Source organism: Rutidosis leptorrhynchoides, chromosome 1 (assembly GCF_046630445.1).
Source record: "Rutidosis leptorrhynchoides isolate AG116_Rl617_1_P2 chromosome 1, CSIRO_AGI_Rlap_v1, whole genome shotgun sequence".
Lineage (NCBI taxonomy): Eukaryota > Viridiplantae > Streptophyta > Magnoliopsida > Asterales > Asteraceae > Rutidosis > Rutidosis leptorrhynchoides.
In genome coordinates this window covers 214,971,151-214,996,034 of record NC_092333.1, presented here as the reverse complement: position 1 = coordinate 214,996,034, position 24,884 = coordinate 214,971,151, and positions in this window count along the sequence as shown.

Sequence of the window (24,884 nt, the reverse complement as noted above, 5' to 3'; positions counted from 1 at the left end):
CTGAAGAAAATATATATGTATATATGTTTTCATAAAGATTGTAATTAAAAATTCTTTCGTACAAAGTGTTAATTGTGAAAATATTTTAACGGGTAGGTAATACCCGAGGAATATTCAGATTTCACATTAATAAGTTACAATGTACATTCTTCGAAGCTGATTCAACAGTCGTTTACTATCCTACTTACATCCACCGATATACAAATCCGTTCACCATAGGATAACCATATTCATCCAATTTCATATTTGAATTTTGATTTATCAGAATCCAACAAGTGGCATAATGAAGAAAACATTTGACAAAATAAAATTTGTTAGAAACAAACAAATTAACTATGAGGAATTTTGTTAAGAATCCACGCTAACTGTTCCTAGCTAACTATTCCTAGCTAACTGATTACATTTTATTTATCGCAATTTATTTATCGCAATTTAATTATCGCAATTTAATTTATCGTCATTTAATTTCTGTTATTTATTTTACGCACTTTAAATATCGGAACACGTATACAAGGTTTTGACATATCATATCGACGCATCTATATATATTATTTGGAATCACCATAGACACTCTATATGCAGTAATGATCGAGTTCTCTATACAGGGTTGAGGTTGATTCTCAAATAATATATATACTTTGAGTTGTGATCGAGTCTGAGACATGTACACGGGTCACGATACGTATTAATTAATTCGAATATTATATTAAGCTATATATGAAATATTAGACTGTCAACTGTGGACTATCAACTGTGGACTGCCGACATTGGACAATTAAAATGAATTAAAATATTATTTATAACATATGAAACTAAACAATTCTTCAAGTATGTCACTTGATTTCATCTTAAACCTCATTTATATCTTGACGATTATAATCTGTGATTCAAACCTTTCATAATTCTTGAAAACACTTCAATCGATAGGATGAACCAATCGCACTCCATCTACGGAAGAAGAGATTGATGCATATAGTTATGCACCTGAAAACACTCGGAACCTGTGTAAACGTTTAGCGCGTAGCCGTGCTAATTCCTTTAGCGTTATTATTACCGAAAATAACTTTGCAATCTCTTTCCAAAATAGCCAGTTTTGTCACAGCTTCAGCAAGTCAACTTCGACTTTTCATCCGGATTGGTCTTATTATAACCTTGATATATAAGTTTGTCTTTCGTCATCGTTACCGGAGAACCGTTTATATCCCATCACATTAGCAGTAAACTTACCAGCAACTTCATTACTCATTGGCTTAAGTCTCTCCGAAGAACCCTTATATTTGTTCATTAAAGCCTTATCTTATACTCATCCATATCTTATAACGAGAATTATCATACCAATTACCGGGAATTATCAATCAGTATTTTGAATCTCGCAATGTTCTTACATCAACAGTTATATGTATACATATAACATTTATCTCTTAGAATTATGATCTTCCATTCTGAAACCCTGAAAAACACCCAGTCTGCGAAATAATACTTTGAATATTGAAAAAGCTGAATGAAGCAACAGAAACTGTAGACAACCGGAAACGACCTTAATCGTCGGAAGTTTGATGATAAAGAATAGTATGTTGGCAATGCTCAGAAAAAGTTTGAAACTAGAAAATGGATTGAGCAAACCATGAAGGAGGCTGTGGACAAATCATAAAGATTAAATCTGCCTTCAAAGAATCTAAATGATTCAGTATCTACTGAAGTCATTAACGAATACCTTACTCCTGACTATAAATTCATGTGGACAAATTTTCTTCATCAACCTTCAAACTTAGAAATTCCAAAATATCATCATAAATATCTTCGATATTTCTGAGGATATTTTCATAAATATTCTTGTCCAAAATTATTTATCTCTTCCTGCTATCTATATTACATCATAAAGGAAACTACTTTAGTTTCTAAATTTCTTTAAAATTCGAGTTTGAATTATGAAAGAATTTCTTCATCACAACTTGATTCACAAATTCTAAGATATCATCGTACGTTTATTTTAAAAATCATTGATATATCCGAAGATATTCTTATCTGAAATCATTTATCTCTTCGCACTATTAGTGTTACATCATATAAGAAACTGTTAGTTTTTATATTATGTAAACCTTCGAGTTTAAACTATGAATGATTTTGAAGTTGTGTTGGGAGCTGAAGCATGAGTTAGTATAATATAATGACACTTGATCAACGTGATTATTCAGTAAGTCATGCTGAGTTTCTAAATCGAACATGATGATTCACAGATTATAACATCATTATGTGTCATGTTACATAACTCTTTCATTCTGAGTAACTTCTGAATATATCAAGAAAATATATTCTTGATAGTTCTATTCTCAGTGATTCTGGTAATTTGACAAATCAAATCGTGCCATTACATTCCTTATTATTTAGAACATTAAGTTCATTTGAAACTCCATACTTACGAATTCTAGACTATTACTCGCTTTACTAGAGGTCGAGAGGAGAATAAAAAGGCAAAGAGCTCCAAAATATAAGAGAAAATATAAAGCCCAATAACAACACGGAGGTTACAAACCGTGGATATTAATACGAATAGCAATATAAAGACACGGTATAATTAAGAATAGTATCATCCCAAGGTAATAGTATAAGTAAACAGATTTTTCTGGTGGAAGATTGAAAAAAGGATGACAGAAATGATAAATAGGAAAACATCAAGGAATAGAATTGGATTAAGCATTTTCACAATCTTTTGGACGTATGAACTAAGAAATAAAGTATAGGAATGGTGAGAATAATGGAACAAAAGAGCTTAATTTATAATGGAAATATCAGACAGAGTAATCAAGGCAGATCATCGTATTTAATTATAGAGATCGTAATTTCTTTATTCGCCGAAGAATCAAATCTTTTTGATTTCTAAGATTTTATTTAAATCCCTTGAATTCCGGAATTCAACAGTGACCACGCCAAAAGCTAAGACGAATCTTTGATTCCTAATTTCACTCTTTGGTGATAGCTTCATTCGTACTCTTCGAATAATCAAATTATTTTTATCCATATTACTCAATGATGATAAAACTCAATTTATCAACTCATATTCGTCATGAAAACATTTTTATTGTTAGCCATGACCACCTCACTCAAATTTCGGGACGAAATTTATTTAACGGGTAGGTACTGTGATGACCCGGGAATTTCCGACCAAATTTAAACTTAATCTTATATGATTTCGACACGATAAGCAAAGTCTATTAAACTGAGTCTCATAATGTTTGAACTATTTCCATGAATGCATTTAACTTTGACTATTCCCGATGATTCACGAACATTTGTTGTAAATAAAGATGTTTATATATTATATAAATATAAATAAGTATATATATATATATATATATATATATATATATATATATATATATATATATATAATATTTTGAATTAGTATATTATATTTTATTTAATTGAAAACTAAAATGTAAAATAATACTTAGAATAATTAAGCTATTGTTAAAATAAATAGATATATATATATATAATTATATATGTTATTATGAATCTATATATGATTTCTATTAAATATATATATAATATATAAATAATAACTATTCTGAAAATGTCATCATATAATATATTATTACATAAATAATAAATGGTATTATATTAGATTTAATTGCAAGTTGAAATATAATTGTTATATTAATATTATCGTCATTAATTTTGTTGATATTAATATTTGTATTAGTAAAATTACTATTTCTAATATATATATATATATATATATATATATATATATATATATATATATATATATATATATATATATATATATATATATATATATATATATATATATATATATATATATATATATATATATATAATTTGAAATGAAAAAGTTATTATATTATTATTATTATTAATGTTATTATTATCATTTTGATGATTTTTTAGTATTATTATCATTTATTATTATTAATATGATTATTATAGTATTATTAATCATTACTACCATTAAAAAAATAATTAGTATTATTATAAATATAATTGTAATATAATTTATTATTTATCAATATTATAATTATCAATTATAGTTATTAATATTAATATTAAATATATTGTATAAAAAAAACAGATATATACGCGAAAGGAGTTGTATCATATCATTATTATCTTATTTTTTTTCTTGTCTCTGCTCTCTTTCTCGCTCGTGACTTGTTATCGATCCATCATCACTATAAACAACATTCAATCAATTATTGCTGTAATATAAATCATTTACTTGTATGTTATATAAATCCTTCTGTTCGAGAAATCAAAAAGGAAACCACAGCAAACTTATTTTTTTTTCTTTCTTCCGTAAACCCATTTTAACCCATAAACCATTTTCGAATCAAACACCAAAATTTAATAATGCAGAGTGGTTAAGGATCATCTGGTGAAGCTCTCTGAAAATTTTCAAGGTTTAATTTATCAATTCAATCGTTAATTTAATAGTCAAAGTTTTAGGATTCAAAAGTCAAACAGTGTGTTCATGGTGAAATTCAAATTCGTTTTGATGATTTGAGTTCAATTGACGATTTGTATAGTTTCTAGGAGAGATTTGTAAAATATTTCATGAAGGAAGCTTAATCTATAAACGTCTAAAATTCAAAAATCATTTTTTTTTTGCTTTGTAACCGACGAACAGCAAGCACTCTTTTCTTTATTATATTTTTTTTGAATACAAGCAATCTCAAATAATGGTTATTGTGTGGGATACTAAATTGTGAAATCAAGTTTGTAATTTCTAATAAGATTAAAAGGAATTTGGGAATTTATTGAGTTGTGAAGAAGATGAACAAGAACAGAAAATGAATTCGGGTTATATATATATCGGTTCTGTAATATTTCGGAAAATGGGCGTAGCCCAGCTGGTTTAAGTGTGTGTCGGGGAAGCGTGAAGTCTCGGGTTCGAGCCTCGCTTGAGGCATTCTTTTTATAAAAAGCTTATTTGAAGGTAGATTTCTTTTTATTATGTTATATTTATTATTATTATTATTAATTATTATTATTATGGTTATTATTATTATTGTTATAATTATTATCAATTGTATTATCATTAATTTGATTGTATTTATTATTAGTAGTATTATAATTATTAGTATTATAATTAATTAACACTTATTATTATTAGTATGATTATTACTACCAAATATTAATATTATTGTTACTAGTATTGTTATTATTAGTTATTATTACTACTACTAGTATTATTAAGGATTATCGTTATTTTTATTATCACCATTGATATTATTAATATTATTAATATTATCATTATTATCAACATTTTTAGAAGTATCGTTATCATTAATCAAACTAAGAGCATTATCATTATCGATATTTCTAAAATAAGTATTATAATCACAATTAGGATTTATTATTATTATTATTATTATTATTATTATTATTATTATTATTATTATTATTATTATGAAGGTAATATAAATTATTATCATTTTAGTAAATATTAGTATTAATATCTTTTTATAAATAATAGAAGTGTTAATATTGACATAAGTAATATTATTATCACTAGTATGTAACAACCCAACCCGATATACAAACGATCACACGGAAATATTAAATAAAAAAAAATTTCTTTGTTCAGCAGGTGGCGCGGCGCGCCATTCCCTGCGCGGCGCGCAGAATGGGTCTGGCAGCCCGCTGTCCAAAAAGTCCCAAATGCGAAAATGTTTGACCACTTCCCGACGTATTTAGACAAAACGCTTTTCACAATACATTAATATAAGTAAAACCACCATGTTTCAATAATAAAATTGAGTTTTACGACACCGGGCCCACATATGCCCAAATTACCCCTTGATTACAAAATACAAGTTCGATCCAAATGAGTTTAAGTTCCAACAAAACTACAAGCATGATGTTGGGGATAAACTACCCAATCCTAGGTCGAATCCAAAAGTGATCCATGCAAGCATCAAAAGGGAAAATCGTCTAATCCCGAGCATACCCTGCCACGTCCGCCTTCGAACCTAAAAAAAAATGTAAACAACGAGAGGGTAAGCTAATGCTTAGTGAATGCAATACTTATACGCATACATACATAATCCAATTACTTGCATACACCTACACAACAACACAAATAACATTAGCAAACCCCAATAACGAATAAACGAATAATCGTACGTACAACAAGTCAACATCATTAGCATAGAGATCTCAATAATAATATACGCCAAATACAAATACGTACAATGCTAATAAAATTACACATCCCAATATACCCAATGTCGACATTCGACTCGATGGTGGTCGACGAAGAGTAGTAGGTCAAAATCGTTAACTACTCACCACCCATCGCACGCGTACGTGGCCGACGAAGAGTAGTAGGTCAAAATCGTTAACTACTCACCACTACGCATCATGAGGCCGGTGAAAAGTGCAACTGAAAAGTTAACACTTACCTCAATCATAAGGATGGCCGACGAAAAGCGAAACTACTTACTATCCTACGATAAGTGGCCAACGAAGAGCGGATCCCTAAACGGATAACACTCACCACTTACCCCAACACACATATGTAGTCGACGAAGAGCAATAGGTCAAACATTAATCACTCACCACATATCTAAACATACACATGTAGCCGATGAAGAGTGATAGGTCAAACGTTAATCACTCGCTACATGCCAAAACACACACATGTGACCGACGAAGAGTGATAGGTCGAACGTTAATCACTCGTCACATGCTCACCTCCAATATTGGTCGACAAAGAGTCATTCCTTTCAGATATAACTCACCACATTCCAAACACCATATATACACGTGCGGCCGACAAAGAGCGATAGGTCATACGTTTATCACTCGCCACAAACACAAAACGAATATAGCCAACGAAGAGCTATCCACATGGATATCACTCACTATATTTTCCCATCGCAATCGTGGTCCACGAAAAGTGAATCCTAACGGATGTCACTTACCATATCGCACACAAGCAACCAAATTATATACATAAGCGTATAAATATTCCACTCAACTCGATTACTTGAAAAGCAATCCCGCTTGAGCTCCTAATCGTCCAAATGCAAATTTCCTAAGTAATTCACAAACAAATAGGCTAAACACTCTAGCTTATGCCCAAAACACCAATAAGTGCAATTTCGACCCATTTGCACATACCACCATTTGACTAAGTCAAATCTCACCCGAAAACCCCCATAATCACAATCAACTAGTGATTATGTTCCAACAACTCATTTTACTCAAGGTTTCATCATCAAAACATCTTACTTGCATCAATTTGCACAAAACCCATTTTGACCCTTGCAAAGTCAAATTCCAACATTTGGTAGTTTCGACACCAAAACACTTTCAATTCAAGTTTATCTTCTTAACTTGACACTTATGAGTTAATAAACTTTACATAATCAAAAATCGACCCAAAATCACCAACTAACTCTAAATTTGACTTATTACAAAATTAGTCAACCAAATATACTCACATGGTCTCCAACACTTCTATAATCACTAATACTAGTGATTATACACCATTTACAAGCTTTAAACAAAGCTAAATCGTTCACTAACCCAAAACCCGTCAACATCAACAATAAACCCGATTACTAGTTCCAATCTTCCATTAATGAACTAATTGGGTTATCTCAAGAACATATAAGTTAAAACCCCAAATTGATTATCAAATCAAATAATGAAAACTTTGAGTTAGAACTTACTAACACTACCACAATGTAGCCGTGAACGAGAAGAACAACATTAAATCTTGAGACCCGACTTGAATCACCCTTCTTCTTCTCCAAAACCTTGATTCTCTCTCTAGAACCTCTTACTCTCTCACTAGGGTTTCAAATGAATGGGAAGGAAGAAATGAGAAGGAAATGAGTTAGGATAAGGTTTTGGATCAGTTTTGAGGTCCCCAAACCGTCCATATGCGAAAGGACTATAATACCCCTCATTTAAGCTCTTTAAAAATGCTGAAAAATGCATCAGAGGCAATTGGAGCGCCGCTCCAACCTTCAGGTTAGTTTTCAGTAACTTGTTTTGGCCATAACTTTTTGACCGTAACTCCGTTTTCGATGAATCAAAAAATGTTGGAAACGTAATAAGATTTTCTTTCCAATGGTAAGGCTTTAAAACATCAACACAAACTTTATTTTGGGTTGAAATGATACGTACTCTCCTTGTAACTCAAACAACGTCCAGTTTTCTTCGACATTCGAGCAAGCAACATGTACATGCTTCGTACACTTCATACACGCATCGTACACTATAAATACATTATGTACAGTAAATATTTGGGTCTTACAACTCTCCCCCACTTAAACTCGATCACGTCCTCGTGATCCTTGCCATTCTAACAAACAGGACCCACAATTCATGGTCTTCCGACATCAGTCCAAATTCGATGTCCTCTACAATTTCCACAAATCCGAAGATTCACACAATTCCCTTAGGCGACTTTACACAAAGTTACCTTTCCGATTTAAATCATCATCCTTGATTTACCAAAATCTACCAAACCGAGCACTAAGTCTCGCTTCATTCCTAAACCGGAACTAACTCATGCCTCGACCGCATGACATAAACAAGTTAACATTCCAAATCTCGTACCAAATTAGCAATCCCTTTAGCGTACCCTTTTCATGTACATCGCTAAAGTAACAACACATCGATAACATGGCCAACAAACAATATAATGGAGCCGACGAAAAGTGAATCCTCACGATTGGATACCACTTGCCCCATATTCTCAAGCGTACGTGGCCGACGAAAAGCGGTAGATCAAACGTTAACCACTTACCACTACGCAACAAGAGGCCGACGAAAAGCGCATCCTTACGGATCACACTTACCTCTCCTCACATATGGCCAAACAAGAGCGATTCCTAACGGAAAAATGCACTCCGCACAACAATAATTTGCCGACGAAAAGTGTATCACCGCGGATAACACTTACTACTTATCACACCTCAACCGTGGCCAATGAAAAGAGAATCCTCACAATTGGATAGCACTTGCCACAATACATACAAACAAATTAAGTATATGCGCATACTTAGAATCATTCCACACATCCAGGAATTTCCGCACACGAATTATCCGCACGCGCGAATATCGCCATCACAATCGAGCAAGAACCACCTATATCGCACATAGGCGCAAAACAATAATTCTCTAGAAGAGAATTCAACACGCACATCCCTTAACCGAGGGATTTCCTTGCTCGTCAAACACGTCCATTATCTCTCAACGAGATTTCCCACATTACCACCTCGGTGATAATTTTAAGCCCAAAATCATAAGTACAATTTTAACCGAAATTGTACTCTACCGCAAATCGACCAAATCTAGGTCTCGACACAAATTTTCAGATCCACTATGAGCATCATCCGAAATCTCACACTAAAAACCTCCTCGTGTGGGAGTGTAACTCCCCTACTTGGAACTACGTTCCATAACCGCATTTTGCACAACCGTACAATGCTACCAAAGGTAGACTTTACTAACAATTGGGTTCACAGGACCCATCACCCCATCTTGCTCCAATCGTGAGCACACGAAGGATTTCAATCAATCCTTAAACACTTCGAACAAAGAGTTTACCACAAGCTACACAACTTTACTCTCGCAATCATCCAATTTCTATGGCTTGTCAAATTCCACTTGGTCACTCATGTACCTAAGGGTTTCTCCGGTACCCTAAGTACATTGTAACCGCTTCACCATCGGAGTTGAACACTATGCTTGTAGGTATGAAAGAGGCACCTAACATCACGTCATGTAGACTCCTTCTCAAATCGTACATCGAGACTCAAAACACTTGGTCTCAAGGGTTCCATCCACCGACAAACCTCACGGTTTATCAACTTCCACACGAGAGCGAACACGCTCTAACACCCGAACACCAAAACCCACCCATGTGGCTTGGTATAACACTTTCCAAATATCAAGGAATGCTTGGTTGCTCCAAGTCTTACGCCCTTCGCCCGACATCCGGACCATCAACATAGGGTAATTCCATAAGGAACGTTTCCCCTCAATACACTTCGCATTAACACAGAATGCATGAAACACAATCATAAATACGTTTCAATAAGATAGTCTAAAAGTTACCTGAACACCATCGTCAGGTTCTCATGCATCACCAACTAAATCCGGACACGCCGACTTTCGGTGTCCTTCCTTTCAACAATTAAAACATGTAACCTTTTTAGACTTTGCATTCGTACAATCGCGCGATAAATGACCCCGTTGTCCGCAATTATAATACGTGGGTACAAAACCACCGGTACCACTCTTCTTCACGCTTCCGCCACCCTCGGAAGTGCTCTTACTTTTCTTGTTCGAATGCATCGTAGTCTCGGACTTCCATTTACTAGCATCGGAACCACTCTTCCTTAGGACAAGAGTCTCAAAACCTTTCGCCATGTCAAACAACTCGTCAAAAGTTTTCACCATGTTTACTCTTATCTTCTCTTGATAACCATCGTTCAAGATTCGATAAAAGTCTTCCTTCAACATTTTATCATTGCCTACATACTCCGGGCAAAATTGGGTCTTTGATAAGAAAACGGATTTGAGAGTGTTTAAATCCATTGACCCTTGCCTCAAAGCACGAACTCGTCCTTAAGCCTAGAAAGATTGGCCGAAGTTCGATACTCATTGAAAAATTCCGTCTTAAACTCGTCCCATGTAAACTCCATACATTGTTCCTCGCCATAAAGTTGGATTTTTGCATCCCACCACAACTTGGCGTCACCCCTTAGCATACTACTACCATACCTCGTCTTCTTGTCGAGAGGGCACTCACCAGTACGAAAAGCCCCCTCCATATCGGAGATCCAACGAGCACTCTTAAGTGGATCTCGTTCACCATCAAAAGTGGGAGGTTGAGAATCCTTGAAATTTTTGTAGTAGAAGTCTCGCCTCCTCACATTATCCTCGTGAAGGACAATCTTAACTTGTTCCTTGACTAGATCGACTAATTCCTCGTTAATCGAATCTAGGAACATCTTCCTAACGTCCTCAAGAAATTCCGCACGATGACTTTGTATAATGGCCTCAACCTTGGTCGTGAACTCGGAGTCATCTCCTTGATCACCATTATCATGTCCATTCCTCGTCTTCATTCTAGGAAATGAACTTGGTTAGGAAAGCAACACGAATAAAGTACATACACCGCCATGAACAAAATTCACAATCATATAAGTATGCCAATGTTCGTGCATCCTATCTAGTCCAATACTTGTTGTACATCACTTGCATGACTTGGCTTGCAACCATAATAATGGTCGCGAAGCATTATTACGCTCACACGCCATGCCGAGCTCATGAATACAACAACCATCTCGCTAGATATTCAACACAAAACAACATGGTTAGTAACAACATAGACCATATAACTAAAAGCCGAACTGGCCCGTAAACCTACATGTCCCGCATAATAGCACACACAAAAAGTCTAAGTCTAGGTGCCTATCTCAAGTCACCTAAATCCCTTAGACCATGCTCTGATACCACTTGTAACAACCCAACCCGATATACAAACGATCACACGGAAATATTAAATAAAAAAAAATTTCTTTGTTCAGCAGGTGGCGCGGCGCGCCATTCCCCTGCGCGGCGCGCAGAATGGGTCTGGCAGCCCACTGTCCAAAAAAGTCCCAAATGCGAAAATGTTTGACCACTTCTCGACGTATTTAGATAAAACGCTTTTCACAATACATTAATATAAGTAAAACCATCATGTTTCAATAATAAAATTGAGTTTTACGACACCGGGCCCACATATGCCCAAATTACCCCTTGATTACAAAATACAAGTTCGACCCAAATGAGTTTAAGTTCCAACAAAACTACGAGCATGATGTTGGGGATAAACTACCCAATCCTAGGTCGAATCCAAAAGTGATCCATGCAAGCATCAAAAGGGAAAATCGTCTAATCCAGAGCATACCCTGCCACGTCCGCCTTCGAACCTAAAAAAAAATGTAAACAACGAGAGGGTAAGCTAATGCTTAGTGAATGCAATACTTATACGCATACATACATAATCCAATTACTTGCAAACACCTACACAACAACACAAATAACATTAGCAAACCGCAATAACGAATAAACGAATAATCATACGTACAACAAGTCAACATCATTAGCATAGAGATCTCAATAATAATATACGCCAAATACAAATACGTACAATGCTAATAAAATTACACATCCCAATATACCCAATGTCGACATTCGACTCGATGGTGGCCGACGAAGAGTAGTAGGTCAAAATTGTTAACTACTCACCACCCATCGCACGCGTACGTGGCCGACGAAGAGTAGTAGGTCAAAATCGTTAACTACTCACCACTACGCACCATGAGGCCATTGAAAAGTGCAACTGAAACGTTAACACTTACCTCAATCACAAGGATGGCCGACGAAAAGCGAAACCGCTTACCATCCCACGATAAGTGGCTAACGAAGAGTGGATCCCTAAACGGATAACACTCACCACTTACCCCAACACACATATGTGGCCGACGAAGAGCGATAGGTCAAACATTAATCACTCACCACATATCTAAACATACACATGTAGCCGATGAAGAGTGATAGGTCAAACGTTAATCACTCGTTACATGCCCAAACACACACATGTGACCGACGAAGAGTGATAGGTCGAACGTTAATCACTCATCACATGCTCACCTCCAATCGTGGTCGACAAAGAGTCATTCCTTTCGGATATAACTCACCATATTCCAAACACCATATATATACGCGTGGCCGACAAAGAGCGATAGGTCATACGTTTATCACTCGCCACAAACACAAAACGAATATAGCCAATGAAGAGCTATCCACACGGATATCACACACTAAATTTTCCCATCTCATTCGTGGTCCACGAAAAGTAAATCCTAACGGATGTCACTTACCACATCGCACACAAGCAACCAAATTATAAACATAAGCGTATAAATATTCCACTTACCTCAATTACTTGAAAAGTAATCCCGCTTGAGCTCCTAATCATACAAATGCAAATTACCTAAGTAATTCACAAACAAATAAGCTAAACACTCTAGCTTATGCCCAAAACACCAATAAGTGCAATTTCGACCCATTTGCACATACCACCATTTGACTAAGTCAAATCTCACCCGAAAACCCCCATAATCACAATCGACTAGTGATTATGTTCCAACAACTCATTTTACTCAAGGTTTCATCATCAAAACATCTTACTTGCATCAATTTGCACAAAACCCATTTTGACCCTTGCAAAGTCAAATTCCAACATTTGCTAGTTTCGACACCAAAACACTTTTAATTCAAGTTTGTCTTCTTAACTTGACACTTATGAGTTAATAAACTTTACATAATCGAAAATCGACCCAAAATTACCAACTAACTCTAAATTTGACTTATTACAAAATTAGTCAACCAAATATACTCACATGGTCTCCAACACTTCTATAATCACTAATACTAGTGATTATACACCATTTACAAGCTTTAAACAAAGCTAAATCGTTCACTAACCCAAAACCCGTCAACATCAACAATAAACCCGATTACTAGTTCCAATCTTCCATTAATGAACTAATTGGGTTATCTCAAGAACATATAAGTTAAAACCCCAAATTGATTATCAAATCAAATAATGAAAACTTTGAGCTAGAACTTACCAACACTACCACAACGTAGCCGTGAACGAGAAGAATAACATTAAATCTTGAGACCCGACTTGAATCACCCTTCTTCTTCTCCAAAACCTTGATTCTCTCTCTAGAACCTCTTACTCTCTCACTAGGGTTTCAAATGAATGGGAAGGAAGAAATGAGAAGGAAATGAGTTAGGATAAGGTTTTGGATCAGTTTTGAGGTCCCCAAACCGTCCATATACTAAAAGACTATAATACCCCTCATTTAAGCTCTTTAAAAGTGCTGAAAAACGCATCGGATGCAATCGGAGCGCGGCTCCATAAGGTGGAGCGCCGCTCCAACCTTCAGGTCAGTTTTTAGTAACTTGTTTTGGCCATAACTTTTTGACCGTAGCTCCGTTTTCGATGAATCAAAAATCGTTGGAAACGTAATAAGATTTTCTTTCCAATGGTAAGGCTTTGAAACATCAACACAAACTGTGATGCCCCATACTAAATCATCATGTATGGACCATCAACGACAGGATAATTACAAGGTTAAGTACTATATGCGGTTACAAAAAGAGTTTGCATTCATAACAAAAGTGATGTTTTAACCAACATCGAATGTTTTACAACAAAAGTATGCTTCAATGAACAGAAGCAATTAGTAATTGTACGTGACCCCAATGGTCGTTACAAATCATGTTTCAAATATAATAAAGTTTGAATGCAAAAGTAAACATTCATGCGGGACATCTCTAAAGCAGCGGGTTGTCTACAGCAAGACTAGTACAACAGCGGAAGCAACCTTAAGCACCTGAGAAAAACATGCTTAAAAACGTCAACACAAAGGTTGGTGAGCTATAGTTTAAGTATAACAGTAATGTAAGGTAGGCCACGAGATTTCAGTGCTACAAAGAGCGTTTCAAAACAGTAATCCAAATCAGTATGTTTAAGTATATGCTCAACCGTGGGCACTCGGTAACTAACTTAACGTTTAATAATATATCACCCCCTGAAAGTACACTTGGCAAGTGCGTATGTTTACGAAGTATTAAACACTCATTAAATGCTAGCACGACTAGCCCGAGTGGGGATGTCAAACCCTATGGATCCATATCTAAGATTCACGTTCACCGGTTCAAAAATCAATGACTAAACGTTACCGAGCTAAAGGGAATGTTTATGCCGTTGTATAACCCACACATATATAAGTTTAAGTACTCGTGCCTAGTATGTAAAACATAAAATCCGCATGTATTCTCAGTTCTCAAAATTAAGTTAAAGTAAAAAGGAAATGCTATAACTCACAATGATCAAGTAGCGGTAAAGTATGACTCGGGAAATAAGCAAGTATGTAGGTTGTCCAAACGAGTCCTCAACCTAAGTCAAATATCACTAAGTCAGTAAATCATCCCAATAGGTTTATAAGTATGTAAATAAAGTCTTAAAGGTCATCATCATTCATCATCAAATGAAAGGTATAAAGTAAGTTTTGTTCAAGGAAAGAGTTTAAAACAAGGGCTGACTTCGGTCAGTCACCACGGTCTCTATACCTACTGAAATAAGGTGAGACTAGTGGCCATGGCTCCGTCTATGAGTCCTTTAAGTGTGGTAAAAATTACAGAAGTAAACTCATCTATATATATATATATATATATATATATATATATATATATATATATATATATATATATATATATATATATATATATATATATATATATTGTTTGACCGTGGCGACGGTCTAAGTGCGAGTAGGTCAGAATTTTCAGCACAACGTTAAATGGACATAGTGACGATCGGAGGGCCATAAATCCTAAACCATAACTCGGATTAAGATGAGTCCTATATGAAAAGTTATCTAATCGAACAGAGCTATCTGAAAATCATAGTTACAGCAGCCCAGGTCTTACTGATCATACCCAGAAAAAGTGCAACAGTAGGTTCCGGTGGGTTTTGGTGTTTGATGTTCATCACGGTTCTCATCCTTGATGCATATAGCTTCAAGTGTACAACTCGTTGATGGGTTTACATCATCTTTATCAAGTTTTGACCATCATAACCCAAGTGCAAGTCTAAGATGTGTAGCACAACAAAATCAAGTGTTGCAAGTGTTTTGATGAACCAAAGTTACATCAAAGTCTTAGATTTAACACATACATGAAATATAAAAGTAATGTAGAACTATAAACTTGAAAGTAACTAACTAATCAAGATCTTAAGTTGTAGAACATAGTTCTTAGTTTGATCTTGAAGATCCAAGACTCAAAAGTCTTGATCTAAAGTTATTAAGTTAAATCTAACACAAGTGTATGAAGTTATAACTAAAAGGTTATGCTTCCATGTTCTTGAACTTTTAAAGTTAACTTTAGTTCATGAATATATGAGATCAAGACTAACTTGTAATACTTGACCATTTAAACCAACAAACATGAAATCAAAGTGCATAATATAAAGAAGTAAACTAAGTAAACTAGTAATAAGTTCATGGGTTTCATACTTTTAAGGATTCAAGCCTAAGTCTTGATCTTTAGAAAGTAAACTTTAAGTTTACTTCATGAACACAAGTAATGATTTACAACCATGAACTTACAATCTTTTTAAAACAATAATTTTAGAACATAACTAGTAAGTTTTGTTCTTGTTTGTTCTTGTAAATACAAGATAAAAAGAAGAACAAACTAAAAAGTTTGATCCTTAAATACTAGTAGGTAATAACTTAAAATAACAAGTAAGTAAGCTACAATAAGAACAAGTAACAAATCAAACAAAGGAATGATGATGATGGTGCTTGGTAGCTACGGTTTTGACAAAGAGAAAAGGGAGAAAAGAAGTTCTTGTTACTTACAAGTATTTGAGAGAATGGGAAATAAGAGAAAGTTTGAGAGAAAATGGTGTATGTGTGTGTGAAGAAATGGGAACAAATGAGGAATACAAGTAATATGTAACAAGTTTTTTTAAAAAAAAACTCCTCATGCTAGCTAAAGGGGACAGTTTTGGGGTTCCAAGGGGGAAGAGGAAGATCCACAAGTCTCTTGTATGTTAAAGGCTCAAAAGTTAGTTAAATGGGGTATTTTTATGGGAATGGTGTGCAACTAGATTCCATTATCACTTAAACCATCTAGTTAAACTTGAAAGTAATACTTGCATTTATAAAATGGGCTTATTAATCCAATTAGTGTGTAGGGTGAGCTCTTAAGTCCATTAATACTAATAAAAGCCCAAGTTTCATTACTTAACAAATTAATCCAACAAGAGCCCAAGTAATTAACTAGTAGTCTTAGTTAATTAAAATGATTAATAAAACTTAATCATGAATGTAAATAATATTCTAAAAATGTTATTTGTGAAAGTTCGTGTGTCACAAAGACGTGTCGGGCATTCAAAAGTTAATCGCGGTAACAAGTAAATGTAATAACATACATTCGTTTAATCACAAGTGTTAATAATAACCATTATCAATTAAAGATGGAAAAGTCAGGGTCGTTACATTACCCACCTGTTAAAGAAAATTTCGTCCCGAAATTTTTAAGGAGTGACCAAACAATGGTACCGTATTCGAATAAGAAGGGGTGTATCCAAGTTCCGTGAGATCCGAGGGCTCAGAAGTAAGTTATTTACCCTAAAAGGTATTTCGGTGTGTGAAAGTAAGAATGGTTACATGCCATTAATTTAAGTCTCTTGTCCTAAGAGATCAATAAATAGATTTCGTTTCTGCTTAACAGGAGTAGGTCATCTGAATGTATATCCACAAAAGGAAAGATGGTGTGTTTATCCTTATAGGCGCCTTCAGTAAGCTGGATGCGTGAAATGCACCATGAATGTTTCTAAGCTCATCTAAAACATCGAGCGCTTATGTCGTAATACAAAGCTGACAGGTAGGATGGAAAACATGGTGATCACAATCATGCAATTTGATGTCTGGATAGTGTTAGCCACGGATTTTACAAAACCCCTTGATTTCGGAAGGAGACCATAGGCATAAGGAACCCGATATTTAAGAACGTTTCATTTGAATAAGTGAATTGAAATTTAGCTAAAAGTGATCAATCGGACTTGCAAGCCATAATTATTCATAGTGTCTTCAGAACGGTCTAAACGAATAATGAGGGATATCACATAGTTTACCATACTGCGGGTGAGCCTACCCTTGGATGAAATGAAAACACAGTTCCGTAATGTAACTTCATCTTTTCAGTTACATGTTGAAGTTAGGGTTAACGTTAACTAGAGCAACTTACAGTTGCAACCAATCAAGGAAGAAATATATAGAGTATCCACATCAGTGTCGTAAATGTTTTACGCAGTCCCCTCCCAAGGGATAACAAGATTCATAGGTTCTCAAAGTATCTTATATTACATTTCCGAAAGAAAGTCGCACGAAAGGTGTGGTCTTGAACGAGAGTGAACTCTTCGAGTGGTTCGTTCTGAATTTATTCGTGTACTTAAGGGGATGTGCGGATGAGAAGATACGTGAACCCTTGGTCCTAACGAATGGTTTACTCCGAGTGAAAAGAACCTCCAAAAATGATTCTTGCGTCTCAACATACTGATTCATAGAGATGAGGTTTACGAGGGTGTTGTGATTTGCCGTGAAGTATTGAGAACAGTAACCCACCTAATACCCTTCCTACAATGGGGTGACCAATGAGTGTACCTCAGAAAACTGTTTTATCGGCCCACGTTTTTGTCATGTCTAGCTTTAAAAGAACATTTTTATGGGTGCAAAGATTTTCTGAAATTTTTTTTTTTAAAACCGCCATCCAAAGTGGCTCAAGAGTTTTTAGCAAAGATATTAATAGTAAGTTTCATCTCTAACAGAGGGCGAGAAAAAGTGTGACCCCTACATGGTGTAGTCTAATATGAAAACCTTTAATAAAATCAACTAAGGAAGTTTTGAAAAAAAAAACAATACCTTTAACCGTTTGTTGTGACAACGTAAACGGAACGAAGTTCCTAGTAACTTTAGAAGTAGGTACAACGTGTACCATTTTGCACAAAACTATTTGTCTTAAGTTGAATAACTCGATAAAGGAGCGGTTTTTAAATAATTTGAAGATATAAATTAGTATCAAAATAAGTAAGTATGAATTTACACATATATGATTTTATAAATCGTGTAAGTGACAAAAAAATTTTAGTGCTTTCATTGTCTGTAAACCTTGTGAGGATCGCACAATAAACATCGTGTAAAAATTTTGATAAACATAGTTTTTCGTATTGCAAAGGTTACAGGTTGGAAAAGATTGAGTGGAAAAGCTTTGAATCATCGGGTGACCAGTTACAAGGTAATGAAAGTTAATGACATAAATGTAGTTTTGGTAATTATCAGGACACAAGCCTTTGGGCCAAAAATATTTACGTGCGAAGCCGTTGCTAAAAGTGTGGTACGGAGGATAGAGCACGAGGATGAGAAGTTAATTGCTTCTTGAATTTTCAAAGTGCCAAACAGGTTATGACTAGTATTAAAGTCGGAATAATGACGGTATTAATACCACTAAAAGAGAATTCCTTGGAATAAGGCAGGACTTAGAGTTATGTAAGAAAGAGCATTTTTCCAGCAGGTGCGGTGAAATAAATCCATGGGGTAACGCATTAGTTTTGAATGATTTAAGTGTTAGCGGATGCCCGAAGGCCTTGCATGACGTGGTAGTCTGTGCCCTTATCACATACGCATGAATCTCTCGATTTCGACGGTTATAAGGCCTTTATGATGACTTGGATACGAATAATACGAAAAGTTTTATATAACAAGCAACGAAAGTTTTATAGAAATTCTTCATGGTGACAATGTAGGAGAAGAAACGAAGTTCTTAGTAAATTAGGGTTATGTACCACACGTACCGTTCAAAGTATAATATCTTTTAAATGAAAGACTTGGTTTGTAAAAGTGAAGGTAAAGTTTCATATGTATTTGTCAAAAGTAATCATTTACTTTATTTTATGTAACGGGTACAATTTCAAAAATTTGTATGAATGGCAAACAGAATAAATTTATTTTTATAAAGCTTTAAGAGGATAGCATAGTAAAATAGTGTGTATAAAATTTTGGCAAACAAAAATGTTCATATTACGGGGGTTACAAGTTGGAAAAGATTGATGAGAATCGAGTAAAAAAAACTTTTGAAAATTTCGAGTGATATTTGAGGTAACAAAAACCATTAATTTTTTTTATGTGATTGACGACTATTAGTAGGGCATGAGTCCGTTGACCAAAATGCTTAAGTGTGAAGTTGTTGCTTATAAGTGAGATACGAATGGGAGGGCATGAGGATGAGAGTTAACCACTCATTGATTTTTGGAAAATTTCGAACTGGTATGACTAATATCGAGGTAAGAAGGATGATGTTGTGGTTATCATTGAATAAGAAATTCCTCGTAATAAGTTAGGATTTAGAGTTGCGTACGAATGAGTATCAAATGAGATTCTTGGGTAATCTTCAATATAGAATTTGAATTTCCGAAGTAACGGAATAAAATTCCTTTAAGTATCGTTGTGCAAGTTTGTCCATTGTATCGGTTTCTTTCATGGCTAGAAAGTGAGCAGTTTTGGTGAGATGGTCAATAATAACCCAGATGATGTTCTAACCTCCTACTGTTTTCAGTAGCTTCGTGATGAAATCCATTGTTATTCCTTCCCACTTCCGTTTTGGGATTTCGGGTTGTCATGTAACTATTAAGGTTCAGTTTTCGGGCTACATCTCTTCCCATAATAGTTTCATCATTCTTGCGAGGTATACGAATAAACTTTCCTCATTATAAGTAAATTCCGTTTTCATCCTTGAAAGTAAATTCGTTCCAACTATTTCATCAAAGCTTCCTAACTTGATGAGTATTAGGTTAATCTTAAAGTTCATTCCAACTAAATCTCTTTATACCATCGCGAAAAGTTCTGTCAACCTTCTCAAATAACAATTATTTGTGCGTAGGTAACTAATTCTTTTCAACTACTACATTAAACCCTCCGAGTTTGATTAATATGAGGTCATCTCCCAATGACCCACCTGTTAATCTTAAAGTACTACCTTAAATTATTCATCTATCTTCCTCAGCTTACCATTTGCTTGCCCCATGGAATACTTAACCCTCATGGTTGTTAATGGCTTATTGGTCGTAACACTAAGGTTCTTAGATATAAGGTTTCTATTGCTCCAGTATTAAACAACCTTGTAACAAGAAAATGATGTGATGAAACGTACCCTAACTAAAATCAGGATCCATGCAAGTCTCCATAACGATTGTTTTATCGCAGGAAATTTTAAAGTTTTTCCTATATGAGAACTTTTTACTTAAATGTCTAGGGTGTCGATATCTATAGCAAATTTTCAGGTTATCAATTCTACAATCAAGGCCCTCCTTGTACAGTATCTAGGCTACGTGGTTAATCTTTTCCTACCTTTAACAGGCTACAATGTGTATGCTCAAGTAGTTCCTGCCAAAATTTCCCCTGGCTCACTTCATATTCCTCATGTAGTAACATTGGAACCTCTGCGTGATTTACTTCAATATAATTACGCTGGCCTGGCGTCATTATATTGTACTAAATCATACGTTCATTCCAATATCATTCCATATGGTCAATGTAACGTGATCACTTCCAATTATACACAATTTCATCTAACGGTGCTTTATCTATGCCATCTCAAAACAGAATCTACATAACCTATCTCACCGTTTCTCGATGTGGGTGCGTATGTTCCATAGGTCGTGCACCAATGCTTAAATGCCTCGAAGTTTCTTCAAAATATTCGGGTTCAAGTAACGTCGTTAGATTCCTTTCTAGAAACTCAATCTGGGTCTCGTGTTGAGTTGTACGTGTAGCAAGTAGTGATACGATGTATCTCGAGGCGACTCCCAAGTCTTTGGGTATGGCTGAGCATCAGTAGAAGACACTACGACCTTGTTAAAGGGAATACCTTCCCGACTTCTCCAATGTCTAGGAGTGTTAGGGACCTAAGTCCAGAAGTGTCGTTAGGTCGTCGAGCAGTGGTAAAGAATGAAAGAGTTAAGTGACGGTCATTAACGAGTACAGGGTATGCATCAACTGAACAATCTTCTAGATTGCGTGAAGAAATGTTTTGATCTCTAGAACGGTGGACAGTAGTAACAGGTGGATTACACTACTAGTTCTTAGGGTTAGACGAGTGGGAAAGTAGTTCAGGAAAACATCTGAACCGGGAAGGATAAGTTCTCCAAGTCGGTATAGCGGATAATAGACAGGTAGCAAGAGCGTAATCAGGCATAACAACTACAGCAGCCTAGATCGTTACGGCAGCACGTAGTATGGCAATATTAACAGTATCATACCGAAGTAACATGTTAAAAGGAGATAGTAGCTTGCAGTAGCGAGAGTAAGCAAAAGCATACAGCGAGTTTACATAGTAGTAGAAGGAAACGGTAGCATGGAGTAAGTTCATACAGCAGTAGAAGTAAGCAGTGGCTTGCATTAGTAGTAAGCAGGAACATGCAGTAATATAACACAGTAGCATGCAGCAGGTTCCGCAGAAACAAGTAAACTAGCAAATTGTAGATTAGTACTATTAGTGAATCCTACTCGGGTCGGTCTTAGACTCACTAATGCAACCTAATTCCCTAAAACCAATGCTCTGATACCAAATGTGATGCCCCGTACTAAATCATCATGTACGGACCATCAACGACAGGATCATTACAAGGTTAAGTACTATATGCGGTTACAAAAAGAGTTTGCATTCATAACAAAAGTGATGTGTTAACCAACATCGAATGTTTTACAACAAAAGTATGCTTCAATGAACAGAAGCAATTAGTAATTGTACGTGACCCCAATGGTCGTTACAAATCATGTTTCAAATATAATAAAGTTTGAATGCAAAAGTAAACGTTCATGCGGGACATCTCTAAAGCAGCGGGTTGTCTACAGCAAGACTAGTACAACAGCGGAAGCAACCTTAAGCACATGAGAAAAACATGCTTAAAAACGTCAACACAAAGGTTGGTGAGCTATAGTTTAAGTATAACAGTAATGTAAGGTAGGCCACGAGATTTTAGTGCTACAAAGAGCGTTTCAAAACAGTAATCCAAATCAGTATGTTTAAGTATATGCTCAACCGTGGGCACTCGGTAACTAACTTAACGTTTAATAATATATCAACCCCTGAAAGTACACTTGGCAAGTGCGTATATTTACGAAGTATTAAATACTCGTTAAATGCTAGCGCGACTAGCCCGAGTGGGGATGTCAAACCCTATGGATCCATATCGACGATTCGCGTTCACCGGTTCAAAAACCAATGACTAAATGTTACCGAGCTAAAGGGAATGTTTATGCCGTTGTATTACCCACACATATATAAGTTTAAGTACTCGTGCCTAGTATGTAAAACATAAAATCCGCATGTATTCTCAGTTTCCAAAATTAATTTAAAGTAAAAAGGGAATGCTATAACTCACAATAATCAAGTAGCGGTAAAGTATGACTCGGGAAATAAGCAAGTATGTAGGTTGTCCAAACGGGTCCTCAACCTAAGTCAAATATCACTAAGTCAGTAAATCGTCCCAATAGGTTTATAAGTATGTAAATAAGGTCTTAAAGGTCATCATCATTCATCATCAAATGAAAGGTATAAAGTAAGTTTTGTTCAAGGAAAGAGTTTAAAACAAGGGCTGAATTCGGTCAGTCACCACGGTGTCTATACCTACTGAAATAAGGTGATACCAGTGTCCATGGCTCCATCTATGAGTCCTTTAAGTGTGGTAAAAATTACAGAAGTAAACTCATCTTCGTTTGACCGTGGCGATGGTCTAAGTGCGAGTAGGTCAGAATTTTCAGCACAACGTTAAATGGACATAGTGACGATCGGAGGGCCATAAATCCTAAAACGTAACTCGGATTAAGATGAGTCCTATATGAAAAGTTATCTACTCGAACAGAGATATCTGAAAATCATAGTTACAGCAGCCCAGGTCTTACTGATCAGACCCAGAAACAGTGCAACAGTAGGTTCCGGTGGGTTTTGGTGTTTGATGTTCATCACGGTTCTCATCCGTGATGCATATAGCTTCAAGTGTACAACTCGTTGATGGGTTTACATCATCTTTACCAAGTTTTGACCATCATAACCCAAGTGCAAGTCTAAGATGTGTAGCATAACAAAATCAAGTGTTGCAAGTGTTTTGATGAACCAAAGTTACATCAAAGTCTTAGATTTAACACATACATGAAATATAAAAGTAATGTAGAACTATAAACTTGAAAGTAACTAACTAATCAAGATCTTAAGTTGTAGAACATAGTTCTTAGTTTGATCTTGAAGATCCAAGACTCAAAAGTCTTGATCTAAAGTTATTAAGTTAAATCTAACACAAGTGTATGAAGTTATAACTAAAAAGTTATACTTCCATGTTCTTGAACTTTTAAAGTTAACTTTAGTTCATGAAAATATGAGATCAAGACTAACTTGTAATACTTGACCATTTAAACCAACAAACATGAAATCAAAGTGCATAATATAAAGAAGTAAACTAGTAATAAGTTCATGGGTTTCATACTTTTAAGGATTCAAGCCTAAGTCTTGATCTTTAGAAAGTAAACTTTAAGTTTACTTCATGAACACAAGTAATGATTTACAACCATGAACTTACAATATTTTTAAAACAATAATTGTAGAACATAACTAGTAAGTTTTGTTCTTGTTTGTTCTTGTAAATACAAGATAAAAAGAAGAACAAACTAAAAAGTTTGATCCTTAAATACTAGTAGGTAATAACTTAAAATAACAAGTAAGTAAGCTACAACAAGAACAAGTAACAAATCAAACAAAGGAATGATGATGATGGTGCTTGGTAGCTACGGTTTTGACAAAGAGAAAAGGGAGAAAAGAAGTTCTTGTTACTTACAAGTATTTGAGAGAATGGGAAATAAGAGAAAGTTTGAGAGAAAATGGTGTATGTGTGTGTGAAGAAATGAGAACAAATGAGGAATACAAGTAATATGTAACAAGTTTTTAAAAAAAAAACTCCTCATGCTAGCTAAAGGGGACAGTTTTGGGGTTCCAAGGGGGAAGAGGAAGATCCACAAGTCTCTTGTATGTTAAAGGCTCAAAAGTTGGTTAAATGGGGTATTTTTATGGGAATGGTGTGCAACTAGATTCCATTATCACTTAAACCATCTAGTTAAACTTGAAAGTAATACTTGCATTTATAAAATGGGCTTATTAATCCAATTAGTGTGTAGGGTGAGCTCTTAAGTCCATTAATACTAATAAAAGCCCAA